The 10000-nt window shown below is 43.8% G+C and overlaps 1 long non-coding RNA gene across 1 annotated transcript in view; it reads right to left on the bottom strand.

The window, feature by feature from the left end:
* LOC123499402 overlaps positions 1-10000 on the bottom strand; it is a 70911-nt gene that overhangs the window by 9376 nt on the left and 51535 nt on the right. Inside the window, exon 3 of the long non-coding RNA XR_006672973.1 lies at positions 263-329. This is a non-coding gene — a long non-coding RNA (uncharacterized LOC123499402). The remainder of the gene's footprint in view (positions 1-262; positions 330-10000) is intronic.

The following is a 10000-nucleotide window of genomic DNA, read 5'->3' as shown; positions in this document are numbered from 1 at the left end:
CCAGGTAAAATGAAACACACTTCCTCTCACCTGTCTCTCATTACTTCCCAAAAGACAGCATGTGGTCATCCTCCATTTCCCTTCCCCCCAATCATCCCCTGCTACCCTTCCTCCACCCCTCTGCTCACCCTGCTTTATCTGCTGTCGGAGTTCCATAAAGTTCCCCGGATGCTGCTGTGAAAGATTATGGGATCAGTTTAGTCTGTGGTTCTTCCTTAGTTGGTTTCGTCAAAGGGAACTCAATGGAGGCTGACTCACTCACCGGTGCTGGTCGGGATGGCGCAGTGAAGGTTTGGGACTGGTTGCTGTTGTGTCTGTCTGGTTCAGTTCTGTGGAAGAGAAGACAAGGGTGTTAATGGTGATGGGTATATGTTATGGTAAGGTAATGTACAATTGAGAAGGCATATAAGAAAGTACCGCAAATATACGAATTCAGATTAAAAAGAAATATAAGTAAAGTAAGGAAAATACATGAAACAGTCTTACTTTGTTGTTGAAGTGAGGAAGGTCATAGGAAATAGCAAAGAACAATATATAAAAGTTTCATAAAGTAAATTCAACATACGTATATCAAACAAAAAAGTACCAAAGTGTGGGTAAAAACAGGGCATCAAATAACATTACATTTATATTCAATTTGTAATATGTAGATGTAAATACTAATAAAAAAATATAAAAAAATTAGGTCATTTACCAAAACTATTTTTTTTTTATGTACAGACTCGAAGGTGAAATTATGAAAATAACAACAAAACAACAACAACAACAACAACAACATAAACAACATCTAATACATTCATCATCATTTCCTCACAGATTCCTCCACTCCGCCATCACCGACACGGTCACCTTACACCACCACCACCACCACCACCACCTCTATCACCACACCTCACCCCCAAATCCCACCCTTCTCCCACCACCCGCCTCCCAATGGTCAGGTCAGGTGCTGAATTGCTAACGGCGGGTGATAGTAAAGATGGAAAGATATCAAGCGTTAAAGAGAAGGAGGGGGCGAGAGAGAATGATGGAGATTGAGACGCGGAGGGTGTTGAGAAAGGTGGAAGAAAGGAGCGCGAAGGAGGATAAAAATGGAGACGGGGGAAGAGGTCCAGTGGTGTGCAGAGGAATCTCCATCTTTACTATCCTGTCTTTTCCTTTACTACTCTAGATAGTCTCGTAAGGACCAAGATGTTTGCTGCCGTGTGTTCTTTCTTTGTGTGTGTGTGTGTGTGCGTGTGTGTGTGTGTGTGTGTGTGTGTGTGTGTGTGTGTGTGTGTGTGTGTGTGTGTGTGTGTGTGTGTGTGTTTTTGTGTGTGTGTTCTTTCTTTTGTGTGTGTGTGTATCTAGTTGTGTTCCTTAATGTTCCTTAGTGTGTCTTCAAGCGCGTTAACAGCACAAGAACAGTATCAGAATTTCATAGTCTGTTATTTTGAGAAGCTAAGATCCACATAGGAACGTAGGAGCCATAACTCATAAGACCAAAGTGAAGTGACTATGAAAACCCCATAATAATATTCCTCGAGATAACAAACAGATTAATCCACCAGAAACCAATAACTGATGCAATTAACCACGCCATTTCCTCGGCGCACGACTGAGAGATAACTTCAATAAAGCCATTTCTATGCCTGTGTCTTCCCTGCCGCCTCCTCTCAACCCCGCCAGGAGCCTCGGGAAGCTTACAATGAACTGCTCTGCTAATAATCCCAGGCGCCTCCTCTCTCACCCTTCGAGGCTCCGGTAACAAACACTCCCATACGTCTGCCAACCTGTCTTCTCAATTGCACCTCCGTCTGAGCAAAGACCTTCACATATTCCTCCGGTAAGCTCCCTAAGCATCGATCTCTCAGAGGAAGCAAATTTAGGAATGGCTTGGAGATGCGGAGGAGGACGCGAGTGTGATGAAGACGACATGCGGGTGTGTTAGAGAGGGAAATGGGGACGAAGAAGGAGGGAGAAGTCGTGGTGGATAAGTTATAGCTCATGTGTAAAGAAGGATGAGCACACGTAAGGAATAAGTGTGTAAGAAGCGTGGGGAGAGATGAAAGATGGCCAAGAAAGGAGAGGGAAGGGAATTTAAAGAGGAGAATGAGGTGGAAGGGGAAGAAAGGCGCATGGCGAGAGGTGATCTGATAGCGAGCATAATGCCCCTGTAGCCGTTCAGGAAGTCAAAGGAAGTATCAAGAGTCCTATTGTTCGCTACGGCCCACAGAGGCGATTCACCCACGACTGTCACCTTCCCTATGCCACACACACACACACACACACACACACACACGGCCCGGTAGCTCAGTGGTTAGAGCGCTGGCTTCACAAGCCAGAGGACCGGGGTTCGATTCCCCGACCGGGTGGAGATATTTGGGTGTGTCTCCTTTCACGTGTAGCCCCTGTTCACCTAGCAGTGAGTAGGTACGGGATGGAAATCGAGGAGTTGTGACCTTGTTGTCCGGTGTGTGGTGTGTGCCTGGTCTCAGACCTATCTCAAGATCGGAAATAATGAGCTCTGAGCTCGTTCCGTAGGGTAACGTCTGGCTGTCTCGTCAGAGACTGCAGCAGATCAAACAGTGTATTACACACGTTAACACAAAACTGATCGTTACATAACGTTTGATCTTTTTTATTTTCTTTCACCTTCTCTCTTATTTGCATTTCACTCTAGTCATTCTTATAGTTTCTTGTTCCGTAATATTCTCTTTTCTTCTTTTTTTTTTTTTTTTTTGCATTTCATGACAACATATGTACTGATTTCATTTCTTTTATCCACTCTCTCTCTCTTTTCTTTTGGCATCATTCAATCGTCGAAGGAGACACGGAGAAAACACGAGGAGTTTGTGAAGGCAACAAGACGCGGGGCTGGGAAGGTGATGCATCCTGGCTGATGGAGTGATAGTAAAAACGGGACCCCACGAAGCCCACCCCTACCCACGCCTTCCCCCGACGCCACACCCATAGTAACCCTGCTATCCCTGCCTGCTCTGCTCTGCTCCGCCCTGCCGTGCCCTGCCTTGCCCTGCCTTGCCCTGCCCTGTCCATTCAGCATCCACCCTCACAACTACCACCACCATCACCATTTTTTCCTTATACTCGCATCCCTACAACGTTTCTTTCTTTTTCCTTTATTTCTTTCTCTCTTTGACCACCCGCATACTGACCCACCCACCCACCCACTTACCCATTCATTCACCCATTCGCTCCCCTACCACGTATACACTCACACACACACACACACACACACACACACACACACACACACACACACACACACACACACACACACACTGACCGCAAAATAGCAACTCACTCAGATCGATAGAGGCACAGCACATGTGAAGCAGGTCGAGAGTCTCACCCATCGATTGCCACAACACACCACCCACCACACCACACTAAACCACACCACCGCCCCCTGACGCTTAACGCACTGTCATCTCATCATCTATCGTTCATTCACAGCATTCCCACTTTTAACATGATGCAGATTCAGTGAAGAGATAATAACATAAATAAAATTATTCGCAAAATACACTCCTTATGACTTTCTAGATCATTTAACATTATTACTTTGAGTTTGCATCCTTTATACTGCATTTACACTATTATTTTTCTTCCCATCATCCACCATATAAATATCGTTAAAGAACTCACTAATATACTTAATGGTGTATCTCAAAACATAGCTAATCTAGTGAAGCTATTTTGAATCTAAGTATCTTTTCTTTTGGTAAAGTACGAATATGCAATGTTAGCTTCGTATATTTCAAAAATTAAGCTTAAAAATCTGTAGCTACACAAGGATGCCAATAACACCACTCTGAGCCTTTTTTTACAGGTAAAGGCAGGACGATCGGCAGACAGTCACATCATGATAAATCGTCACCCTCTCATCCCACTTTCTATGGCCTTGAGGGGTAACTCGGGTGAGGCAAACAGACACGCATTGTACCAGCGTTTGCCTTGACCGCCACGTCCCTTGTCCCTCTCATTTTTTTTTTTTTTTTTTCATAGTACTCGTATACCTGGCCTGGGGAAGTTTCCACCACGGCGAGTCTTGAGCTCAGTAGTCGCGGAGAGAGTCGCAGCCCAGCAGGAACAAAAAAGATCATTAGACAAGCATAAGAGAAAAGTGAGACCACTCCTGCATTCTGAACAGTTGGGAGGGTCCTAGTGAGATTACTGTTGTGGGCAGCGACTCCATTAGTGCAGGCCAAGTTACGTGCACTTCCCTGCTGCACGAAGGCGAATGTTATGCTATTAGGGACGAATGACTGGCTTACAAATTACAACTGTGAGGTATTCAGCATTTCTAAAACGGCTGCGTTGTTTCTCTATGTAATTACTTTATAAGAATGAATTACATGTTAAATTAATTACGTAAAAGTCTAGACACAATGGAATATCAGTAATTAAAGCGAACACTCCTTTTTAATTAACTAAGAGACGGTGTTTCTTTGCATCATCCGCTTTCATTACTCGCCACACACACACACCCGGCGCACCGCACATGCTACCCCCAGACACACGGACATACAGATAGACAGACACCCAGGCAGACAGACAGACAGGCACACAGACAGACAGACAGACACACAGACACGCAGGTAGACAGACAGACAGACAGGCAAGCAGACAGACAGACAGGCAGGCAAACAGACAAACACAAACTAATGCAGCCACAAAACACCATGGAACACTGACCTTCACAAACAACACAACACACAGCCACCAAAGCACTCACAACTCCACAACCTCACAACCTTCACTCTTCTCACCACCACAACCCTTACACCCTTCCCACAAACCCTCACATCAAACACAACTTCAATAATCACTCTTACAACACTCACTAGCACTCAAAACCTTCACAACCTCACAACCATCACACCCACACATACCGCTCATCTTCCCCTCTTCTCTTCCCTCCTCCTCCTTTCCTCTCCTCTCCTCGTCTCACTTTCCCATGGCAGATACAAAAATTAGATCAAAGTCGTCCTGTCAACCAACCCTCTCTTCTTCCGCTTCCTTTCTGTGACAAGAACAAAAATTTGATGATCTCGTTCACGCATCAGACTTTTCCTCTCCTCGGCTACTCTTCCCACTGCCTTCCCTTCTTCCCTCAGCTCTTCGTTATCTGCGGGACTCGAACCGGTGAAAGACTTTCGGCCGTAATCAGAGTAAGTAGTCGCGGTCGTTAATCATTCTGTCGGGTTCCCTCCCTCCTCTCCCCAGATGACTAGCGTGGGTAGGGAGGGGAAGCAGAGAGAGAGAGAGAGAGAGAGAGAGAGAGAGAGAGAGAGAGTAGGGAGGGCGTTGGGGTGGAAAGAGCAGGCGTGGGTGTGAGGGTGAATGAAGGGAGGGAGTGTATGGGTAGGGGAGAGGATAAGGAGAGGGAGGAGGGAGAAGGAGAGGAAGGGATAATAATGTGGAAGTAGGAAGGGTGGTTGTGGGTGTGACAGTGTGTGTATGAGTGTACGGGGAGAAGGGAAGAAGAGAGGGAAGGGGAGGGAAAGGATAAATGTGTGTGTGTGTGTGTGTGTGTGTGTGTGTGTGTGTGTGTGTGTGTGTGTGTAGCTAAATGCGAATGAAAAGAAATCAAACATGGAGAGAAAAAGAAATAAAGATCGGAATAAGAAAACAAAAGAGACAAAAGAGAAACAGAAAAAAAGAGAACAAAATGGCAAAAAAAAAAACAATGAATATGCAACCAAAAACAAAAAAAACAATAAAAACTCTGATACAGAAAACGAAAAATAGAAGAGAGAGAGAGAGAGAGAGAGAGAGAGAGAGAGAGAGAGAGAGAGAGAGAGAGAGAGTGCAAGTGTGTATGTGTGTCAGAAGAGAACAACCGGAAAAGGAAAAGGCAAGGAGAGAGAAGAGGAAGGAAGGAAGGAAGGGAGTGAGTGTGGGAGAGAGAGGAGGGTAAAGGAGCTCTGTATAAGTAAAATCTGGACGAAGAGAAGTAAGTAAAGAAGAGAAAGAGGAAGTAAGGCAGACGAAAGTGGGGTTTATAGAGGCAAAGAGGAGCCGAGCGAGTGGCGGAGGGGGTGATGAGGCCGTGGAGCAGGAAGGAGAGGACAGTAAATTTGGATGCAAGTAGGAGAGACGGGTGTGTGTGTGTGTGAGAGAGAGAGAGAGAGAGAGAGAGAGAGAGAGAGAGAGAGATGGAAAAACAAAGAGGGAAACAGGAAAGGAGAGCATGAGACAGCAAGATTCTCCTCACAACATAAAAAAGAAGAAAAAAGAAAACGCCATGAAGTGAATTATTACCAGACAAAAAATAAGTTCATAAATATTTTTCTCTGTACTATAAATACAACTCAACCTAAAATAAGCAAAAGAAAAATAACTCAGACAAATACAACTAACGCGACGATACCAATTAAAAGACGAACATTCTGCATCAAATAAGCATCGTAGTCTCAAAAGATAAACGCACAGAAACAAAGCAGCAAGTCATCCACAGCATAATTTAAAGATAATATTACATGAGCACACTATTATGAGAAACACGAAGCATTGAGCGCAATTAGATCCTCGCCACATAATCAAGATAAAAAAACGAGTCCAGTAGTTATAAACAGCGCGATCAGAGCCAGGCAATAGCAGTACCACGAGTAATACAAGGATTAAATTCCCCTTCAAACAATCTGTGAATCTCGAGAGGAAAACGTTCTCACAACCCCGCTATCTCTTATCTCGCTTATCGGAAGATGTTTGGGGAGCAAAGTGAGCCAGCCATCTGAGCCGCCATCTGCCCGGAGGAGGCGCAGCTGGGAGTCGCAGGCGGAGGGTGAAAGTCAGTCCCCCACAGGATCATTCATCTTGGAAACCGTCAGCCAGAGTCGTGCGTCAACATCCCTACATTAGAGTACAAACCACTTGGGGGAGAAGAATGTTGCAAACTGGGCCACGCGACCCGCCGTACCTGCCTAATGTTGCTCAGACATCCTTTTAATCCACCGGAGGAATGCCGGACTATCGCTTAGCCAACCTCGATTATACGACAAAAATGTTCCGAAGACGCGGTTTACAGTCCACTTACAGCCTGGAGAATGCCGCCAGGGACGCTATCACAACCTCGTTCTATCAGAATATTGCATTCTCTCTCTCTCTCTCTCTCTCTCTCTCTATCTATCTATCTATCTATCTATCCTTTCATTCTTCCATTCGCTGATTCGTTCATTATTTCAATTTCAATTCTTCTTTATCTTTCTTTTTATCCTTCCTTCCTTAACTTATATCATCTCTCTCTCTCTCTCTCTCTCTCTCTCTCTCTCTCTCTCTCTCTCTCTCTCTCTCTCTCTCGCCCTTAATCCAGCTGGCTAGTCGCGAGTCACAGATGGCAAGGGGACACGGAGGACAAGGACAGGTGGGAGCCGTGGGACTTAGCGAGCGGCGAGCGGCTTACCTTTGCCTATACTGTATGTAAGATTAGACTAAGAACTGCAGACGAGGACGCAGCACAGAGAAGAAGAAGAAGAAGAAAGGAGCATGGATATTAGAGTGATCAGGGAAATAAGGAAGGAGAAAAGACGAGAAAAGGGAAGGACAGTGGTGTAATAAAAGCGAGAAGACTAGAATGAGAAGAAAGAAAGGAAGGAAAAGAAGGAGAGTGAGGAGAAGGTGAAAGAATGAATGGAACAAAGGAACGGGAAAGGAAATTTGAAGTGAGAAAGGATGAAAGAGGCGAGAACTGAGGAGGGAAGATAGAATATGTTTAAAAGGATAAGGGAAAATAGTAAAGGAAAAAAAGAAAGGAGAAAATTAAATAGAGGTATATGAGAGAGAGAGAGAGAGAGAGAGAGAGAGAGAGAGAGAGAGAGAGAGAGAGAGAGAGAGAGAGAGAATAGAATAAGCAGGTATAAATGTGTAAGGGGATAAAAGAATGTAGGACAGGAAGATAGGATAAAGAAAGGAAGGAAGGACGATAATATAAAAAGCATAAAGCGAAAGGAAGATAGAAGGAAGGGAGAAGGGAGAAAGATAGAAAGGAATGAAGGAAGAAAAAAAGAAAAAGGAAAAGTAGGATGATAAGAAGAATGGAAGAAGAGATAAAAAAATAAAACAAAATAACGAAGGAGAGAAACAAAAAGGATAAAAGGAATAGAGGATGGAAAGAAGAAAGGAAGAAGGAATATTGAAGATATTGAAAATACTAATAATGATGATGATGATGATGATGATGATGATGATGATGATGATGATGATAACCAACAATACAATTTCTGCCACTGATTCTTGGGTCATGTCTGTCTATTGTTTTGTCACATTTTTTTTTTTTTTTATGATTCTGGCAAATTTCTTTCTTTCCTTCCATCTTATTCCGCCTCATATATGAAATCCTTGTCGTCTGATCTTGAGCTTCCTCTTCCTCCTCTTCCTCCTCTTCCGTCTCTTTCCTTTTCCTATCTTTTCTTACTTCCTTTCTCTTTTCTCTTGCCTTTCTGTTTTTCTTCCTTCTCCTCCATCTCCTCCTGTTTATTTTTATCCTTTCTCTTTTTTTCTTATTTACTCCTTTTTTTTTTGTTCCTCGTCTTCAGCCTCTACATTTTCTCCTCTTTCTTCCTTTCTCTCCTCTTCCTCCTTTCTTCACAGTCATCGTTCGTGCTAACTCTTCTCTCTCACAGTATGTAGGAAAGTATAAGCAAAGAACCACAAAAAACACGAAATATGTCTATTGTTTGTCTATCATTTATGCTCCTTTCCAATGCTCCTCCTCCTCCTATTCCTCATACCACTCCTTTCTTCTCCTCCTCCTCCCACGCTTCCCGCCGCTTCGGTAAACTTGCGCTGTCCTGACCCTTCCCCAGAGGCAGTTTTTATCCCCCTGTGGGTCAAGGTCCTTCACCCCAGTGCATCATTTATCTTTCTCATCTCCAAATTTTGCTATTTTTTTTTCTTTGCTCTCGCTACGATATTCTTTTTTCAACGTTACGACTCTATACTTGGCTTGTTATGACGTGGAGTGAGTCAAAGTCTAGGCAAACAAACATTCTTTCTTCTTTGTCGTTGTTGTTGTGTTTTCCTCAGCCCATATCAGTTGTCTTTCTCTTTTTCTTTTCTTTTTTTTCTCGTCTCGTCTTGTCTCGTCTCGTTTTGTGTCTCTGTTCGTCATGTTTCTGTGTCTATTTTCTTTTTTCATCTGTAAGTCTATATTTATGTCTGTCTTTTCTTTTTTCTTGTCTAATTGTGTGTCTCCGTTTTTTGCCTGTCTGTCTATCGGTTTCTATGTTTCTTTTATGTCTGTCTTCTCTCTCTCTCTCTCTCTCTCTCTCTCTCTCTCTCTCTCTCTCTCTCTCTCTCTCTCTCTCTCTCACACACACACACACACACACTTTTTTTCCTTTCACATTTCCTCCCTCGCCCAAGTCACCCCTTCATGACCTCCACCCGCGGCACAATGGGGGAAGGAACCTCGCTCGGAAAAACACGAGATCTATAAGGGATCCCGTCGCCTGGTGCAGCGGGGGAAGTGGCACAAAGAGATAGTCGCCCACTAAATATAAGCAAGCACCGGACCGAAACCTTGGACGCCTTGTAGAGAAAAAAAAATGTTGTAAACCCTCATTTTGGAAAGCCATTAGAGGAAGGAGTGGATGAAAAGTAAAATAAATAAAGGTGCATAGATATTCAGGAGCTAAAAGTGCAAATACTGTATAAGAAAGGATGAAAATGAATGTAGCAAAAATACAAAAAGTGTGAAATCAAGAAAAATATCATTCCTTGCCTGAAAATTAGGATGAAATGAATAAATACAAACCTGTGAACGAAAAAAAAAAAATAAGAAAAAAACGTGTAAAATAAAACTAAGTAACACCAATACACGAACGAGTAACAGGAGGAAGAGGATAAGGAGGAGAATTCAGTGTGAAGAAAATCCCAGATGTGCACGAAACGACACGGATTCGACCCCAGCTTCGGACGGCTGCGGGAAGGTCGGTAACGCCAGCTGAGCCGCAAGTTTTATCGAAGAAGGGCAATAGTCGTCAGCAGATGGGGA

The sequence above is a fragment of the Portunus trituberculatus genome, chromosome 49 (genome assembly GCF_017591435.1).
Source record: "Portunus trituberculatus isolate SZX2019 chromosome 49, ASM1759143v1, whole genome shotgun sequence".
Taxonomy (NCBI): Eukaryota; Metazoa; Arthropoda; class Malacostraca; order Decapoda; family Portunidae; genus Portunus; species Portunus trituberculatus.
The sequence above is the reverse complement of the archived record's forward strand: the minus strand, read 5'-3'. Positions and strand labels throughout refer to the sequence as shown.